At 40.4% G+C, this 21,000-nt stretch overlaps 1 protein-coding gene across 1 annotated transcript in view; it reads left to right on the top strand.

Moving 5' to 3' along the window:
• The first annotated feature begins 16,042 nt into the window (after window positions 1–16,042).
• Window positions 16,043–21,000, top strand: part of LOC127956183 (neuron navigator 3) — a 293,499-nt gene continuing 288,541 nt past the window's right edge. The window contains exon 1 of the mRNA XM_052553950.1: window positions 16,043–16,321. The gene's annotated coding sequence lies outside the window, so the exon portion shown is untranslated. The remainder of the gene's footprint in view (window positions 16,322–21,000) is intronic.

Raw genomic sequence — 21,000 nt, 5'->3', positions numbered from 1 at the left:
TGCCCTGTGCGAGCCATCTGCGCCCCTATTAGGTGTAGGCCGGGGCTCAGAACAAGTAGCTCCACTCACCGTTGTCAAAGCACTACCTCACTGGGTGAGATTGGATAACACTGGGAAAACGTACCCGGTCCGCTTGGAGCCGGGACGCTGCGGAAGCCCTATCCTTCCCGAAGGAGGTCTCGGAGGCAAATACACATATAGCATCCGTTTAGGAGTATAAGGCTCTACACGAAGGCTATAGAACCTAGCGAACGTGTTAGGGGTCGCCCAGCCCACAGCTCTACAAATATCTGTCAGCGAGGCGCCACGAGCCAGCACCCAGGAGGGTGCAACACTTCTAGTTGAGTGAGCTCGCAACCTGAACAGGCAGGGCACATCCTGAGCCTGATAAGCCAGGGTTATGGCATCCACAATCCAGTGGGCCATCCTCTGCTTAGAGACGGCATTCCCCTTCTGCCGGCCTCCGTAACAGACAAAGAGCTGGTCTGAGGTCCTGAAGCTTTGCGTCCGGTCCACGTAGCACCTTAATGCTCGGACGGGACAAAGCAAAGCCAGGGCTGGGTCTGCCTCCTCCAGGGGCAGTGCTTGCAGGTTCACCACTTGGTCTTTGAAGGGTGTAGTGGGAACCTTGGGCACGTAGCCAGGCCGGGGCCTCAGGATTACCTGGGAGTCAGCTGGCCCGAACTCTAGGCACGAATCGTCGACCGAAAATGCATGCAGGTCCCCTACCCTCTTGATGGAGGCTGGTGCAAGCAAGAGCAGAGTTTTCAATGAAAGAAACTTTAGCTCAACTGAATGGAAAAGCTCGAATGGGCCCTGCTGTAGTGATTTGTAATGCTGTAATGATGATGAGGTCATGCTTACCCAAAGACTTTCCATTCACGGGGTACGCAGCAATAGCGGCAACCTGGACTTTGAGGGTGGAGGGAGACAGCCTTCACTCCAACCCTTGCTGCAGAAAGGATAGCACGACCACAATCGGGCATCTTCGGGGGTCTTCTCGGCGAGAAGAACACCATTAAACAAACAGGTTCCACTTCAAGGCATAGGCGTGTCTCGTAGACGATGCTCTTGCCGAAGTGATGGTGTTCACTACCTCTTGGGGTAGGTCACCTAGAACCTCCGCATCCCGTCCAGGGACCAAACATGGAGTTTCCAAAGGTCTGGACGCGGGTGCCAAATGGTGCCCCGTCTCTGAGTCAGTAAATCCCTCCTCAGAGGAACCGGCCAAGGAGGGGCTGTCGAGAGGAGCACTAGTTTGGGGAACCAAGTCAGAGTAGGCCAATATGGCACTACTAGCAAGACTTGATCCTCGTCCTCCTGTGCGAGAAGGCTCACTGGGGGAAACGCATACTTGCGTAGGTCCCGCGGCCAGCTGTGTGCCAGTGCATCCGTGCCGAGAGTTCCCTCGGTCAGTGAGTAGAAAACCTGGCAGTGAGAGGTCTCTGGAGCAACAAACAGGTCTACCTGAGCGGCTCTGAACCGCCTCCAAATCAGCTGGACCGTCAGGGGATGGAGTCGCCATTCTCCCGGGAGCATTGCTCGAGACAGCTCGTAGGCTGTATGACTGAGCAGGCCTGGAATGTGAACGGCACAAAGTGACCTCAGAACCTTCTGACTCCAAAGGAGGAGGTGGCGGTCAAGTTGCGAGATGCGACGAGAGCGCAGACCACCTTGGCGGTTGATGTACGCAACAGTCGCAGTGTTGTCCAATCGGACCAGCACAGGCTTGCCTCGTCAGAGACCTTAGAGACGGTTCAAGGCAAGGTGCGTTGCTAACAACTCTAGGCAATTGATGTGCCACTGCAGCTGCGGGCCCGTCCAAACCCCTGAGACTGCATGCCCGTTGTACGAGGCCCCCCAGGCGGTGGTGGAGGCATCCGTGTAAACCACAGCATGCCTGGAGATCTGCTATAGGGGCACCCCTGCCCAGAGAATTGCAAGATCTGACCACGGAGTGAGGGTTTGGTGACAGGCCGGTGCAACTTGGACCCGGTGAGTGCCGCACTTCCACGCCCACCTCGGGACTCGGCCATAAAGCCAGTGCTGGAGCGGTCTCATATGTAATAGGCTGAGCAGTGTAAGTGCCGCCGTGACCGTCATATGCCCCAGGAGCCTCTGAAAGAGTTTCAGTGGGACTGCTGTCCTGCTCTTGAACATATTCAAGCAGGCTAGCACCGGCCGCGCATGTTCCTGTGGCAGGATGTGTCGGATTGCCTCAGTCTTCTTCTGGGCAGCCGAGACTTGCTGGGCCAAGATCTTGACTACGTCGCCGAAGAGGCCGGTCTGGGACACAGGGGCATTGAGAAACCGGACCTTGTCGGTGTCCCTCATGTCTGCCAGACCCAGCCACAGATGGCACTCCTGGACCACTAATGTGGACATCGCACGACCTAGCGAACTCGCGGTGACCTTCATCGCTCGAAGCACAAGGTCAGTGGTGGTTCGGAGTTCTTCCAGAAGCGCTGGATCGTGACCACCCTCGTGCAGGTCTTTCAGTGCCTGGTGCACCTGCAGTAACGCCATAGCGTGTAAGCTGAAGCAGCTTCCCCGCAAGCCACATAGGCACTGCCGGTCAGACCAGACGAGTGCCTACAGGCCCGGGAAGGGAGCACCAGGTCTCCCCGCCAGGAGGCGGCGGACTTAGGACACAATTGCATCGCTACCGCCTGCTCCACCGACGGGATTCCTGAATACCCCTTTGCTGCACCGCCCTCGAGGGTGGTGAGGGAGGAGGAGCCCACTGGCTGGTTTCTGGCAGTAAAAGGTGCCTGGCAGTAAAAAGCGCGTTCCGTGGGTTGCTCCACTGGATCAGAGGTGCTAGAGGAGTGGTGGTCCCCAGAGGGTTGGTTCCCTGCGGGGTTTGCCACCACTGTGACCCTCAAACCACCCGCGTTACTGCCGTAAGTGGGTCTCGTCTGTCGGCCGCCAAAACAAGCACCAGATCACGGCAGCGGGACTCCGCCCCCCTGAAGGTAGCGGAGCCTGGTTTGCAGCTCCGAGATGGTCATATTCCCGCAGTGTGAACATGACTCATCCACGAAAGCCACCTCAGCGTGCTCGACGCCCAGACACGTGAGGCAGCGATCGTGACCATCACCCGTTGCCAGGTAACGACTGCACCCAGAAACGCACGGGTGAAACGGCATCCTTATAAGGACGATCCTTCATCTTTACAAAGACGCACCCGTGAAGCTCTTTTAGAGAAATTTGCTCTTTAGGAAATGCTCTTTTAGTGCTGAGGCGCACAGGGGAATTGGCCGCTTGCAACACGACAGGGGTAGTGCAGCCTGAAGTGTGCAATCCACTCGACACAGGAACGACCGCCACTGAAGTGCCGTCTCGCCAACACACGAAGCTTCCGAGAGCGTGCTGAACTCGTAGTTCACAGCAGACACAGTTGAGCAGAGCAATACTAACGCTCGACTCCGAAGCGAAAAGCTGGTATGCATTGCACCTGCTGCCCTCTTATACTCACGCAGTGATCAGCGGCAGCTGGATGCAATAATTGCATGCCAATGTACATTGGCTCGTTTAGTTTACACTCGAAGTAGATTGGTCTATCGAAGCGATATCCCATATTCGTCGGTCGCCGACGTGGCGTAGAGAGTGACCGACTGAAAGGGAAACAGTATTCTAAAGTGAAAACATAGGGAACCCATTAGTAATTAAAAAAATAATTATCAAATAATTCTGCAGGACTTATTAAACATTAGGCCTGTTCTACAGTGAAATTATAGTGAACCCTTTAGTAATTAATAAAGAATTATCATAATAATTCATATTTTATTCAATTTTAACATGCATACTGCCCACATTTGAACTAATTTAACAAACATTTCATAATCAAAACTTAAATATTTAGAAGCAAACAAAATGCATATTTCATTTCCATTATAGGCTAATAAGTGGACTTTAACAAAGTTGCTACCGTAGTAGTACTTTGTACTTGTCCTTTTACTCAAGTAACTTTGAAAATGAACAGGCTTACTTATAATTTAACTGGAGTTATATTTTATTGGGGTTTCTGTACTTTTACTCAAGTACTTGATTTGTGGGCCATAGCCTGATTATTAAAGTGATTATTTGCGTATAACTGTTCATTAGTAGTTACTTCATAGTTATTTTTCGTGAACCCTAACTATTAGATAATTAATAGTAGTTCTTCAGGAGGTATGACAGAATTCATTAGTTATTGATTAGCTAACTGTTACTTAACAAAATCATAAAATTATATTACATACTGATTAGTTAACAAATCTTCCTTAGTAGTTAACAGTAGTGAGTTAAGTCTTAAATAATAATCACCTGTTAGTTCTTCAATAATTCCTTATTAGTTATGAAACAGTATTCTAAAGTGTTACCAAAACTTCTATTCCTTGGTGTTTTGGGGGAATGTTAAATCCACATGGTATTATTTGAAATCCCTTGGATTTGCTATGGAAATTGGAATGTGATATGTTGTAGTTTATACAATACTGATTTCAGATCAACACATATTCTGGATTAGAAGCACTTCTGAATTAATAAATATCAAAATCAGTCTAAGATTTTCATTTGGTGCTTTTGAGTCTAAACTGAAGTTCCAACTAAAGAATCTACGAATTCTCCATAGCAAACACACTCTCCATAGTGTGTTGTTTTATTTCCTTACTGTTTTGTTCATTTATTTGTTTTTAATAATTCAATCATAAAATTATTTTATTTAATCATATTCATTTACTAAACGTATAATTTTAACATTTAATCATAACCTAATGAGTTATTAGTAATGATCCACAGAAGAGCAACATGACCTTATTAATAAGAAAACAGATTCAACATATTTTATCTGATTGTATAGCGGATTTCCAACATCTTAAATGTATATTTTTTTGTAAATTGTCTTAGAAGAGGTTTATTTAGGTCATTGCATTTAAATAATTAAGAGTTATGGATAAGAAATTGCATCATGTAACAGACCCATACATACATTTATTGGCATTATTTTTTACACATGTATTTGTCAATATATGTAAAAACTGAACACAAAATGTTTTTGACAAGGTTGTCATGTGTTACTGTGATGAACAATGCTGTATTTACTCTTCTACTGTTCATTTATGTGAACTTGAGGGTAACCATCTTCACATTCACACCAGTATAAGCAATTTGACACCATTTGGTTAAAAGGTGTTGCAAAAAAATAGGGAAGTTAGATCTGAGAAACTCTTCAGCGTAAATAGTTTGTAGATGCCACTTTTGTTTATTTGTATGTGATGATATCCATGTGACATAATTATACAGTTTATGTGACTTAAAAGCAGCATTTGGAGGTATTCCAATGTTTCCTGCATTTCAGAGTTAATCCTCATCACCTGTATGGCCTATTCCACTCAATAGGACATGATAAGAAGAAAAGTCATTTTAGCAAGTAGAACACAGAAATAAGATAATACACTTTTAGAGCACACACACAGACACAGAGACAAAAACAGTAAAACATTCTATTTATTATCTACATTTCTCCTCCCACTGTAAGAAAAAAATGTTTTAATAACAACATTTCGGAGGAACACATTCAGTTAATCTACTAATTTGGCACAGGAGGAGTACATTTAGATAACCATCTCAATTAGCACAAAAGTATATATCTCCTTGGACAATCTGACTACATGTAAGTGCAAATTTATTGGGGGAAAAAAAGTGGTAAAACAAATAATGTCCTGACTAATAAACCTGGCATTGCATCCCTTACGAAAGGAAAATATATTTACCAATATATTTCTTAAAATATATTATTTTCCCTTTTTATTTCTAATATTTTATATATTTTAATACATTTAATAATATATTGATGACACATATATTATATAATATATTGCAAAATATACAAATGATTGCCGCTTTCAATATATTGCAAGATATTGGAAAAAATAAATATATGTAAGAATATATGCCTAATATATTACATGATATTTTCCAATATACTGCAATATATTTTTGTTTCATAAGGGATATTACAAATATTATTGAGCTTTTTTTTCTCTCTCTCTATTTTGTAAAAGGCCAGAAGAATCTCCTAAATTCATAAATACAACTTCTCAGTACATATTGATGGATGGCCACTAAGAGTGAAATCCTGCACTTAATCAGCACTCTGAGAGGACAATTTTACTCCCATGTGATTTATGTACATTTTGGCATGCCTAAAAATGTTCACTTGTAAATTTTTGATTAGATTTTTGAAACAAAGCAAAAATCTACAGGTCAAAATTTTAGTTTACTTAAATTCCATACAACAAGAATAAGCATGAAGTTGTTTTTAGTTTTTACACAAAAAGATGAGATGGCCACAATGTTTGGAAATGTGGCTGTGTGATAGCCTGTTTAGATGCATTTTGTTTTCTGATTTTGCAAGTGTAACACTTGATAGGTGAATGGGGATTTTAGGCACAAATTTTATTTACAAGAATCCATGTTCTTTATTTTCAGGTACATATTTGTGTGTGTGTGTGCTTTTTTCTTTGTATATTTGTGTGTATTTTTTTGTGTTTGTTCATTGGTTTAAGGGTGTGGGCTGGTTAAGTGCTGGGTAAGAGGTGTTAAACCTTCGTGGAAGATTTGATCGTCTCTGCAGTTTGGGAGGGTGGGGTGTGATGTGTTTTTTTTTTTTTTTAAGTGATATGTTTGTGTGTATTTCTTTGTGTTTGTGCATTAGTTTAAAGGGATACTCCATCCCCAAAATGAGAATTTTGTCATTATTCACTTAACCCACATGCCGTTCCAAACCTGTAAAAGTTGTGTTTTGTCTTCGGAAAACAATTGAAGATATTTTGGCTGAGAACCAGGAGGCTTGTGACTGTCCCATAGACTACCAAGGAAATTACATCATGATGCTTTTCAGGACCTAGACAGTGTAACTTACTTGGCAGCCTATGGGACAGTCACAAGCCTCCCGGTTTCATTTTGGGGTGGAGTATCCCTTTTGTGGGATGTGGGTGTGGGGTGGTTAAGGGCTGTGTAAGAGGTGTCTAAAGCTGCTTCATGGAAGATGTGAAGATCACACTTTGTGAGGGTGTGATGTGATGTGGTTTCTCTTCAGCTGTTTGAAGACTAAATATAAAAAAAAACAATTAGCTCAACAGATGAAATCCATTTCAATAGGAGTCCACACAATCAAGGATTAAATGTGTGTGCAAAAGTTTTCCCTTTGTAGATTTCACAATGTTTTTTAGTTGGTCAGGTAGATTTGCTGCAGTGACCAACAGAAAGCTACTTGTTTAGAACGTGACTTCTGAGTCAGCTTTGCTTCATATTGTTGCATTTTTGATAATAGACAATGGCCCTTTTTACCAATGAAATTTTGATAACTTGACTGCAATGGACAATGTGCCAGACTCCGAAACAAATGTTCCAATCAAGCCAGGTATGAAAACGCCTTAAAATGCTTGACTCTGATTGGCTGACAGAAATTCTTAGGTGTTCTGAAGCATTGGTGGAGTAATGTACAGTTATGAGATTGTACTCTAGTTCTTTTCATCATTGTTCACAACACGATGTGTTCATTTCCACCTACATCCCCAGGAGATTGTTTCATGAACCTATGGTGTTTTGGGAAGCAGCAGTGTCTGGTGGACTTTCTATCCAATATCTACTTAAATCCCAGTGAGGTAGTAGAGGAAGGAGAGATCTGTTTGGTGAAGTTAATGGTTTTCTCCTCAAGTATTCCAGGCAGTAGAGTCCAGATTGAGAAATGTGTTTCAAGCTCAATCATAAGGACTCTTTATTATTGGTAGAATCACTACTAAGATGTACTATGGGGATGTGAGGAGCATTTCCACTGTGACACGACTTCACAGACACCTTTAGTGGATCTACCAGGAATATTCATTACCCACGACTAAAGCCTCAGTTGGGAAGCACATGGTAGATAGGGACGGGTTGGATTTTTGTTTATTGCTCATTGGAAAAACCATTGTCAGCATCATCAGCCTCTACGTCCTCTACGTTGAGTTTAACCGACAGTCTCAAACGGACAGTTGAGATTCTAAATGGACATTGGTCGTATAAGGTTTTTCATACCAAAAATTCACTTTGGATTACTATGATGTTTGTCTTCATGTTTACGGGTTTTATTGATGGCACTTTCCATTCTTATTGAAATGAGTATGATGATTTAGTTTGCTTTATTTTTCCTTGTCTGTTGTTTTTGCCTATTCTCCAATATTCAATAATAACTTGGTATTACTCTTCTATCTGTGTTGTTACAAACTTTATTTCATATCTTGGTTGACATTTGAGTGAACAGCATTTTAGGTGCTTTTATTAAATGTGGTTGGTGGGCCCCTCCCTTAAAAAAATTCAGTAGCTGTGCCTTTCAAAAAGTGGAGGACGGTTACAGTATTACAACTTCATTCTCGAAACATTTCAACTTTATTCTCGTAGTAGGCCTGTTACAACTTTATTCTCTAAACATTTTGACTTTATTCTCATAAATATTTCAACTTTATTCTCGTAGTATTACGACTTTAATCTTTTTTTTTTTTTTCAACGTGGAACTAAAACGCCTTCGTAATAGTTCACTGATAATTTATTTTTTATGTATTAAACCCAACCTACTTGAACTACAAACTAAAATCTCCCCTGAAAGACCTCACTTGTTGGGAACAACTGAACCTGTTTCAGGATTTGTTGAGAGGAGAATACCTTAAGTATCCTGGGCACCTGACTTCAACAGCATTATTAAGCTAGATGAGAAAATCCATTTAGGGTCCCTAGAGGACAAGGAGTAGTACTACACCCTACTAAAGCCATAGTAACAGAACTATGGACTGTTACAATACTACAAATTTGTAAAGTAAAAATATTTTGAGATTAAAGTCGAAATATTATGTGAATACATTTTCACATATTTGGAATATTCACAAAGGAAAACAGTTTAATTTAATAAAATGCTTCACATAAATACAGCAATGTGATCAAGAACTTGAAAAACACGCTGTTTCACTTTAAAACTGATTTTGAAATCCGAGACCTTAAAAGTAAGTCTATCTAAAGGAGCTGCTGTTCATAATGTATATATAATCCTTAATTGCTGCTGTTCATAATGTACATATAATCCCTACATTGCATTCCTATTTATATTCTGTACATACTCTGCTTAATACTGTATATAGCAACTCCACTGTACATCATGTATATCATACCTTCACTTTCTCTGCACTCTGCTCTCAATCCGGGACATTTACATGTGCAATAAAGGCCTACTCTCAAAATAATAAAACTTTAATTTCTACTATTTAAATTCTCAGAATTTTGACTTTATTCTCAAAGTATTTTGACTTCATTCTCGAAACATTTAGACTTTATTCTCAAAATATTACAACTTTATTCTTTCAATATTAGATTTTTTTTTTCAATGTGGCACTAAAACGGCCTCGTAAATTAAAGATATACAAAACAAAACAAAAACTACTGTCAGCATAAGCTGAATTCAACCAATATGAGGAAAACACCTGATACCATAAGACATCAAAATACTAAATACAAACTATAATTCCTGTAAATGGCAAATGTTTCATTTGCCTATATAAATGTGACATATGTCTATATTTAGCTATATAAACTAATTGTCACACCACTAATTATACAAACACTGTGGCCACATTTGTATTGTAGCATCACTCCGTTTATTATATTTTTATATACTGATGCTGGGTCAGGCTTTTTTAGTTGTGTTGAACAAAAAGAATGAAGCCTTCCTTTTCTTGGAGACCAGTTTTGAAAAGGTTAAATTATTCATAAAGCACATTCAACGTAACTCTTTACATACAGTATACAGTATCTTTTGTGTTGTTAATAAATGAAATCACTTTAGCTTCGAAACCTACTTAATATCAAGCAAAGCCTATTGACTTACTGTAAGCTTTATTGAGTTGTTCAAGTTTATCTACATAGAAACTTCAAAAAAAAAAAAAAAAAATCCAGCTCCTGACCCCTGAATCCTGATCCCCATACACCAGAAGAAAATGAAAGGAAATACCATGCAACACAAAAACGATTCAACAGGAGTACAGCACAACCTTGTGGTGGCACACAATTTAACATCTTCTTGCATGTCTATAAACTCACAGACATAATTCAAATTCTATATAATTTGCATAAAATAGATATATTTATAGTTTAATTTATGTGCATAGTTTCTCTTTTCCCTTCATTTGTAGTTGATTTTTGTTTAATGTTATTATATTTTCTAGCAGAGTTTTCAGATTTTAAGATCAAGATACAAGTTTCATGAACTAGAAATAAATTTATGCAAGAAAAGGCCATTATTGTTTGCACATTATACAACAAAACAGAATTGTATATGTATATATACAAGTTATATAAATTTCTCATGCAGCAAAATCAAATTTTGGTCATATGGCCTATCCCTAGTTGCTGTAGTTAGTCATTTGTTAATTGTTATTTTTCTTTGTTTTATCACAAATTCTGTGTATTTATACCCATTGTTGTGGTATGTAGTCCTTTTGTTTGTTTTTGTCTGTGTGGTTTGGTTTGTGGTTAGACATATTTCCTAATCTTCTCTATGTAGAAACATTTCTTGCCTGCACCTGTGATAAAAATGAGAGATGTGGAAGATATTTGTTGTCTATGCTACTGTTAGAAAGTTTAGAGTTTAGAGTGTCAGAAGTTTCACCATTTATCATAGCTTTCATTGTTTTTATTCTGTTACCTATGGTCCATAAATGAACATTTGTGATCTGCCTCTTACTTGAAGGACCATCCTATCCAAAATCAGACTGTTCCAACTCTTCCTCAAAGCCGAAAAGTGCTCCTTCCACCAATCGCCAGTGCACTTCTTGAAGTATATAATCAGCAATTCAGGAATCCACATGGACAAGGGGAAGATAGAAGCAATCACCTCCTGGCCTCAACCCTCTACAGTCAAAGAACTCCAACGCTTCCTAGGTTTTGCGCATTTCTACTGCCATTTTATAAAGAACTAAAGTACCATCACTAGTCCCATCACCAACCTCCTACGTAATAAGCCCAAGTCTCTGTCCTGGACTCCTCCTACCACTAAAGCCTTCGCCACCCTAAAACAAGCCTTCACAACCGCTCCCCTCCTAGTTCACAGAGACCCTGAACTCACATTCATTCATACTGGAAGTGGATGCCTCTACCACTGGAGTGGGAGCTGTACTTTCTCAATGGCAGGACTCTCCTCCTCGACTCCAACCATGCACCTTCTTCTCAAGGAAGTTCAGCCTGGCGGAGAGGAACTACAACATTGGGAATCGGGAACTGCTGGCTATCAAGTTAGCGTTAGAGGAATGGCAACATTGGCTAGAGGGCACAGCTCATCTGTTCACCGTACTTACAGATCATAGAAACCTACAGTACCTCAGAGAAACAAAATGCCTAAATCCCAGCCAAGCTAGATGGGCTCTCTCTCTTCACAAGGTTCAATTTCACTATCTCCTATAGACCCGTTCCTCGTAACATCAAGGCTGATGCCCTGTCCCGAATCCATGCTCCCGAAGACAGTACAGAAGAGCCTAAAAATATAATCCCTACTCAACTCATTTCTAGCCCTATTCAGTGGACCTCACCACCAGTTGTTGCGGAAACTCCTCCTGCTGCTCCATCGGGCTGCCCCCCTGGATGTCAATATGTTTCACAGACCCAACACACTCCACTCATTCTAACCACTTATTCCTCCTTAGGAACTGGCCACCCTGGGACTGATGCAACTCTCTCGCTGCTAAAGGATCGCCTCTGGTGGCCCAACATGGCAGGGGATGTCAGACCGTCTCATTCCCCTACAGGGTCTACCCACACCTTTGGAGACAGCAGAACTCCTCTTTAATTGGGTTTTTTGCCAGTTTGGCCTTCCCAAGGGCATTGTGTCGGACAGTGAACCCCAATTCATTTATTGGGTATGGAAGGCCTGTACTGTAAGTCTCTCCTTTGGTTGCCATCCTCAATCTAATGGTCAAACGGAACAAAAGATACAAAAGGTAGGATGATTCCTCAGAACCTTCTGCCATGGTCACCAGAACTCCTGGAACCAGTTCCTGGGCTGGACTGAGTACGCCCAGAACACACTTTGTCAACCATCTACGGGTCTCACACCATTCCAATTTGTATCTTCCCCTGGTCAGGAGACCCCTCCGATGTTCCTTCAGTGGATTACTGGTTTCGGGAGAGGGACAGAGTCTGGGATGAAGCTCATCACCATCTCCAAGGGCAGTGCACAGGCAGAAGACGGCAGCCGACCTTCGTAGAGCACCTACTCTGACTTATTAGCCTGGACAGAAGGTATGGCTGTTCACTCGGGACAAAAGACTGCACCTGCCCTGCCGGAAACTCAGTCCCAGATTCGTTGGCTGCTTCACCATTCTGGAACAGATCATTCCCGTCACACACAAACTCCAACTTCCTCCACAATACAGAATTTACCCCAAGTTCCAAGTGTCACTACTTAAACCTTTTCACCTTCCTGTCTCCACAGAGCCTGACCAGACAGAGGAACCCCCTCTTCCGTTGCTGATGGAGGAAGGATCTATCTACAAGGTCAAGGAGATTCTGGAATCTCGGCGGCATGGTGGCAGTCTGGAGTATTTAGTAGACTGGGAAGGATATGGCCCAGAAGAGCGCTCCTAGGTTCCTATAGATGATATTCTTGATCCCACACTCCTAGAGGAATTCCACACAGCACATCCGGATCATCCAGCTCCTCGGGGCAAAGGGAGACCACCACGTTGTTGGGGTGTTCAGCCCTCAGGAGCGGGCCCTGGAGGAGGGGGTACTATCACAAGTCGATCAGGCTCACCACCCAGCCAATCACAACGAACCACCTCACCTGAATACTAATTAGAAGCACATGATCACAATGATCTCATCAGTTCAACACCACATATAAGAGAACACCTCAGTCACTCTCGTAGCTACTACACGGAACCTCTCCTGTATCTAGCTACCAGCATTGACTCTCATACCAACCTGCTACTAACCTCTTTGACTACCCTATTCTCCTGAACCCCTGTGTTACCCCAGCGTTCCAAGGATTCCTCTCCAGCGTTACCCCCAGAGGTGTGTGCAATGTGTTCCCCATTCTGGTCACCCCACCTGCCATACGGAGTAAGCCAAGATCCAACCAAGATCTCCATAACCTGCTCATCGGATCCCTCAAACTCTCTCACCTGCTACTCAGTCAGAGTCATATACATACCTGCTTTTACTAAATAACCTGTTCATATTTTACCTTCTGTCCCTGATTCTGTTTGTTACACAAACAATATTGTCTTTTTATTCTATTCACATGCGCACCTGCTGCTTTAAATTCTTAAGTTTGTTATAGCAGGATTGATTCTGATTGGGTACCAATATTTTTATTGTTAATAAGCTGGGAAAAATAGGTCTGAAAGCGATTTCACCGATAGTGTTTCTCTGTGCCATTAATGTTATATCTGTGGTGTGGACTGTTATTCTGTAAAACTGCAAAAAAAAATTAAGAATGTTATATTTATTGTTATCTTTATAGTTATTGACCTTGTGGTGAACAGGACTTAATGCTTACTAAAGCTACATTTAGATGCTAATTACAATTTAAATTTATAAATGAAAACTACTACAGCTTGAATTCTTGTCGTTATTCTTGTGTGTAGTGTGTATTTTATTTTATTTTTCTATTTTATTTCTTTAGATTTTGAGTCTCTCCATCAAATCCCGCTGACACATGTTGGTAAGGGATAGTTGCCTGTCCTAAAAGACTCAAACATGAGAACTTTGATCTGGCAAGGCTTTGTGTCATCTGTATTGATGGATCCATGAGAAGATGTGTTTCAGAGAAACTTTTATTTAAACTCTTATTTAAACAATTTTCACATTTTAAAATTTCTAGAAGTTTCACAAACCACATGAAACATTGAGAAATTTAACGTTTAATATTATAAAGTTGTTTTGAATTTTGTGTTGATAGGTTAAATGAAATAATACAGATAACTGGATGTAATCTGCGGCTTCTTTCCTAGCGTTCTGCCGTGTTCAGATATTCAGATATTCCATTTGGCTTGGTTTGTGACGTCTTCAGGGGCTAGGCCCACCACTCTCATATCCTTCGTGATGGCCTTTATCAACTGCTTCTTGGGTCTTCCTCACGGATGGAGGCTTCCAGGATTGAAACGTAGCATTTGGTACCATCTCAGAAGGGCTTCCCTCATCTTGCAGCTACTCAGAGACATCGCCTGGCGGCCCCATTCATTGCGTGGTTGTGGAGGCTTAGTCCAAGGATCCACTGGAGCACCTTTTTCATCGTGTGGATGGCCGACTTCAATGCAGATGGTCCCATTGATTTGGTGCCGGTTCAAGGTACTCTGTTTTGGCAATGTTGATTTTGAGCCCTTTTTGATCTGGCCATACCGTTGTTGTGCTTGCTCCTTGAGGCTTATGTGCATTGTATCTGTGAAGGTGAAGTCGCCAGTTTAGAGAAGCATCCAGGGGTTTAGTCTTTGGAGAATGGCAATCACTGTGTTCATACAGCTGTAGATGACAGAGGTGGTTTCCAGACAATCAATCACATTTCCATGTTAGAGATGCACTACAGTCACACAAACTGAAGGTGAAAAGGTGCTAATTACTTAAAACTCTATGCTCAAATCAGAGCTTAGAACAAAGGAGAGATTACACAAGGCACATGTATGAAGAAATGACATTTATCAGTCATTCTCAGACTGTTAGTACACAGCAACTTATGGTAAAAAATCCCAATGTGAATGCAGCAATGCCAGCTGGATGAATTTAAGAGAAGAACAGCATAGCCTTGTGGTGATACATAATTTAACACCACCTCGATTCATTTCAGGCTCTATTTGGCCAGACACAGAAACAATTTAAACTTGGGTAAAATATAGTTCTAGCTGAAAGGTAGATCAATTATTTTAAACAGTTATTATGTTTTGAGCTTATGCATATGAATTTGTAAATAATTTGAATAAATAAATAAAAATTGAATAAATAAGACAACAGCGATAGAACACAATCTCATTTGTGACCCTTGACCACAACAAAACAGTCATAAGTAGCACAGGTATAGCAATAGCCAACAATACATTGTATGGGTAGAATTATTGATATTTCTTTTATCCCAACAAAATCATTAGTAAATTAAGGAAATATATGTTCCAAGAAGATATTTAGTACATTTCCCACCATAAATGTATTAAAAGTTACTTTTTATAAGAAATATGCATTGCTAAGAGCTTCATTTAGACAACTTTATTGGCAGTTATAAGATTTTTTGCAGCCTCAGATTCCAGCTTTTCAAATAGTTGTACCTCAGCCAAATGTTGTTCTATCCTAACAAATCATACATCAATGGAAAGCTAATTTATAACATGTTCATGTGATGTATAAATCTCAATTTCACAGAGTTGACACTTTTACCTGGTTTTGTGTTCCAGTGTTACATTGACGTGTGCTCTCCTCAAAAATCCAAATGACCCTTATGTAATTAATCCTGGTGTTTTCAGACTTGTAGATTTCAAGATGAACTGCAGTCAATTTGACTATTAGAATAATTCCATAAACTCAAATTACATGTAAACAAAATAAAAAGCAAGAATATTCTACATTAAGGGTTGAAAAGACAATAATCAAACTTCATTGTTTAGAAATTTTAATTCAGTGAAAAAAAGGGTGTAGGACAAATATTTATACTGTAAACAAAATAAACAGAAGCAGGATGTAATTGCAGTTGGGTGATGGGGACATGGTGCTTCTGAAAGCTTTTGTGCTTTTGATTTGAATGTAAACAAATAACAAAGCACGAAATGAAAAATAATGCAAGTAAATAACTTAAGTAAATTATAAAGTAAATTTATAAATTAAATTTCTTAAATAACAGATAAAAGTAAAAGGTGTCTCGAGATGTGACAACTCTGAAAGACTCAGTCAAACCTCACCTCAGTTGTTATGGAGACAGCAGCGCCACGCGGTGGTTACGGGAGCCATTACAGCGGCGAGGTGCGTTTGTTTGTCCGGGGTTTGGCTCGTGAGAGCGGGTGGCTGGTGCTGACAGGTCCGCGAGAGGGACAGGCAGGAGTGACAGCCGCTCCCGGGTCTCTGGGCGGACTAACACCCCCGGAGAGAGTTACTGGTCATTCGCAGCTCGACTCTCTTCACAGCATCTCCGCTTTAATCCATCCTCCGTTGCCCACAGCTGCTGCTGGAGCAGGTGAGGCGGCTTTTGTGGAATTCGCTGCCTTTCTGAAAGGTGACGATGCCAAATAACAGGACTCGGTGACTTGAGGACAGATTGTGAATCCCTGGAAAGGTGCGTACCGCTGCTCTTATCTTAGAGTCTTATCTTTGAAATTAAGTGCACTGAAATGAATAGATACTTTAGCGTCAATGTCGTATTTCAACTGTTGACAGTGATGCTCGATCCTCACCAGGCTTTAAAATAGAATAAAAGGTGGATAGACTTGGTTTTAAAAGTGTTAAACAGGCCTATTTAGGGAACTCGCACTGGTCTTTTTTGGTTAATTGTTAAATTGCTCACTGTTGATAAAGTATTGCTCTTGTTCATTGTTACCCGCGTGCATGAAGGATGCTGAGGGATGCAACAAAACATGCTCTGATGTTTCATGCAGAAAGTGTTTAGTCTCATCAGTTAGATCTGATCCAATGTGTTGCATATTTAATATTTTAAATGCAAGCAGAAATGTTAATGTAGGACTTAACACAAGCTTTTCTCTTGCCATAAATCAGAGCAGAACCCCTGGGCAACATTTTACTTTACATGTTATAATGTTTTATGTGTCAAAGTAGTATTTTTCAACGCAGTGCATTCACCGAATGTAGGATTGAATGTTAACGTGTATGTAAATGCATAATCCTATGATTTCAGTTCTCAATTTTGAGGCCTCAGTTGATACAACATTACAAAAACCTCCATGCAATTGAGGAATTACAAAGAATTAGTCTTGTATTATGATGAATTCATGTTTTTTTTCCAGTGTAAAATATATTTAATTTAGTCTCTCAATAATATAACATCACAAAAACCTTCGTGCAAATCTCAAATTACTGAGATTTTACTGAAATAGCTGTGGATGGAGTATATCATATCAGATCTCATTGCTTGACTTGCCAACTACCCGATTGCAAATGAACACAAATTAAAAAATGCCTGTGACAGGTTTGATTTTTTTGACTGCTAAAAAAAGCCCTGGGCATTATTATGAATGATCCGTGTCATCCTATCTGTAGTTTACAAATGGATTACGATTAAGGGGCTTATTTCTGACAGATATCATCCATGCAGTGAATGCTAGCGAATTACGCACATTTCTACTAATTGCCTTTTGCCCATTTCCTAATCGTCTCCTGATTTCATGGTCGTGAAAGACAAAGAGACTTGATGTTTCTCTAAATGACTGTGTTGTTCACACGCATGTTTGGTCCCAATCCAGTTCCTCTTCCCAAAGCGTGCTGTATCCTGCACTACAGTAAATGAACTCGAGAGCTGAACGGCACACGGGAGAATCGTTGTAATCCAGGCTTGCTGAAAGGAACCATGTAAAGACAGATGAATCAGTTCTCTGGGCGGATGGAGAGTTAATGAGATTTTCTCACACTTGTCACCACATGGTTTCTAATATGAACCGGTGGCCACTTTCACTAGCGGTGCAGTGGACCCTGAAGGACTCCTCTCTTCTCCTCTTCTACATTCACAGCTCATCCCTCAATCTCCTCCAGCCTTTCTCCTCCCATCTCCATCTGCAGCTCTGTTTCACATTCAGCGTCTCTTCCGGCCATTGTTTATGCTTAATTTGACACGATTCACCTCATCATATAGCTCTCATCGTAAAGGAGTAATTCACCCAGAAATGAAAATGTGCTGAAAATGTACTCACCCTCAGGCCAGAATAGAATATTTTGTTACTCCACTTGAACAAATTAGGAGAAATGTAGCATTTATATCACTAGCTCATCAGTGGATCCTTTGCATTGAATGGGGGTCTTCAGAATGAAAAACAGCAACACACACTCCGCAGGACTCCACTCCATCAATTCACATCTTCTGAAGTGAAAAGCTGCATAATTGTTCGAAACAAATGGATCCATCATCATGGCATTTAAACCGTAAACTGTCTTTAAACTGTCGCTCCTGCGCAAACATAATAACACTTCCTCCAGTGAAAATAATCCGTCCCCTTTTATCCTTTCGCATCAAAATCCACCAATTTGTTTATTTAGAACTGTTTTGGAACTGTTTTAGGTGCTTATCAGCTGTTTGAACACTCATTCTGATGGCACCCATTCACTGCAGAAGATCCATTGGTGAGCAAGTGATGCTAAATATTTCCTTTTTGTGACCCCTTACCCCCCCCATTTTTTTATTTTTTAAAAGAAAACTGACTTTAGTTCTGTCACAGAGATGTGTTCAAGTTTCAAGGAGAGATGAAGAGAACCGGCATTTGATGAGGTTAGTTTGGGACATGGGACATGATTTTTTTTATTTCATATTCGTTTCAAAGCATTTGATTGGACACAAATATGTTTACTGCATCAGAAACACTTTTGGTCTATTTTTGGCAGAAGAGAAAGAATGTATCTGTAATGTATGAGTGTATCAGCTTTCACTTTCTATTTCGTTATTCATTATTTAGAAACCGATTTGCCAGGGCAATTTAGGAAAACATCAGGAGAGAAACAATGGCATGGAGCTGCTTGAGAAATGCTTTTTTGGGCATTGTGTCAGAAGGAGGGAGATAGAGGAGAAAATGTGAGATGGAGGGAACTAGAAAGGGATGAGGAGAGAGAACAAGAAAGGCCAAGTTGATTTGTCGCTTGGATCCGTTAAAGGCAGAGCGCATTCTGACACTGATGGCTTGTGAAGCGGCTCTCAAATGCCTGTGAATTAGGTTGTCATGACAAATAGGCATTCTTTCCTGCACTTGTCTGTGACTGCGGCCAACACTGCCTTTGAGTGGGAGAAATAGAGGAAATAATGAAAAAAAAGAGGTGTCGGTAACTACTTCCTTTCTTTTTATCTCTGCTCAGCAGCCTCAATCCATCTCTGGACTGCAGTATTTTAGGTTGTTAGTGTGCTTTTAGACCTTTCTGGAGACTCTTTAATAGTGTATTATCATTCTTTCATGTTGTTTTATGCATTATAAATTGAGATTATTATTATTGACGTTTAAATAATCCTGAGAACAATGTATCACATGCAGTTTCCACAACAGCATTAAGCAGAACAACAATTTCCAATGATAATAATTAATAAGAGATATTTCTTGAGCAGCAAATCATCATATTAGAATTGAAGGATCACTGAAGATTGGAGTAATGGCTCCTAAATGTAATAAATGACATTTTAAAATATATATATAAAAAAAAAAAAAAATGTAAAAAAAAAAAATATGTTTTGAAATGGATAATAGGCATCTTTTATAATACATTTATTGATACTGACTTTGGGATATAATGGGAATATAAAGTAGCATATAAAGTAAGCATTTCCCACATGACCACAATAGCTCAATATGAAATCTTATAAGGTGTTTTATATTTTTTTTATATTTTATATATTATAAGACATTCAAATTGTAATCAACATATCTTAGCTGTTTAAGTTAACCTGCCAGCAGTGAATAACCCCAATAGTCCAAATTTGCCCTCCTTACTGTAGGTGTAGCACTCATAATTTCAAGCAGGTCATGAGTGTGGAAAGCAAAGGACACCACAGAGCTTCATACTAATAACAGTGCACCACTGTACTGACAGCACATAAAGCAGAATGTTACTATATACAGTGATACAAAATGGTTTACTCTGGTTCTCTATTCGCTTCCGAGTTGAATTGAGAAGCAAATTAGGAAGACTCTCCAGTCTGATTAGATACCACTCCCTCATTTCTGTCAGCAAGTAAAAGGAGGCTCAACATGGTTTGATGCATAAGATTTTAATGAACTCATCAGGCTATACTGGAAATGGAAAGACATGACAGTCAGGTGTCATTTTCAGATCCTATTAATCAAATCTGAATGTTATTTTTTATTTTTATTTTTTAACAGGCTCACTGCAGATGTTGTCCTGAAAATGCCTGTAAAAGATCTTGCCGGTGAACCTTGAGCGTTTTTTACTCGAAACTCTGTACAGCCTACAGACTCCCAGTGGTCGCGCAAACATTTGCTTTTCCATTAAATATGTCAGTCAGAAGTTGCTGAGGTTTTTATTAACAAAGATCTCTAACACCCTGTTTCATTTCAATTAGGCTAGAGCTTGGTGTCCTGTTAGCTTTGATGCTGAAAGGCTTTAATTAACCAATGCCAAATAACCTAGACAATCAGCCCGTCTTTCTTTATCTTAGAGGTGCAGCCAGAATCCAATCTACTCCGTTTATAGGCGTCAGTTTTAGGGTGTGTGTGTGTGTGTGTTTCTTTGTGGTATGAAGATTGTTCCTCGTATGTGTGCTTTTCTTCTTGTGCTATTAGGAGAGAATAAGACTTGAGATTTTTCTACCTCACTGTGCTGTGTCAAGGGACCCTCGCTGATTGTTATTTCTGCTTGTGTGTGTGTGTGTGTTTGTGTGTGAATGGGAATTGGTGCGGACGGAGTCCAAGAAATGCTGAAGAAGAAGAATTTCTTTCCTTCCCTACAATAATGATTGTGGCATTCATTGTATCGTAAAATTCTGCGTGCAAAAGAGGAATATTTTGTGTGTGTGTGTAATGGCTGTTTTGAGGGTTTCTCTGTCACTGGGTTCATTTACTCAGTGGGTTGAATACTCTATTTACAGTGAGACTCATACTTTTCTGCTTTAAAATCATGCTAGCAATGAATTTTTAACTAGCTTTTGTGTTGTTGTCATAGCAGCAGAGAAGTTCGACTCCTCAAAGAGGGTTTTGGATCATTTGTTTCAAAGGGATAAAATTAATTCGTTTCAAATTATCCTGCATTCAGTGGCGATGGCAGTTGAAGCCATGGGTTTTTATCAAGCAT

Source organism: Carassius gibelio, chromosome B4 (genome assembly GCF_023724105.1).
Source record: "Carassius gibelio isolate Cgi1373 ecotype wild population from Czech Republic chromosome B4, carGib1.2-hapl.c, whole genome shotgun sequence".
Lineage (NCBI taxonomy): Eukaryota > Metazoa > Chordata > Actinopteri > Cypriniformes > Cyprinidae > Carassius > Carassius gibelio.
Note: the sequence above shows the minus strand (reverse complement) of the source record. Positions and strands in the feature narration are given on the sequence as shown.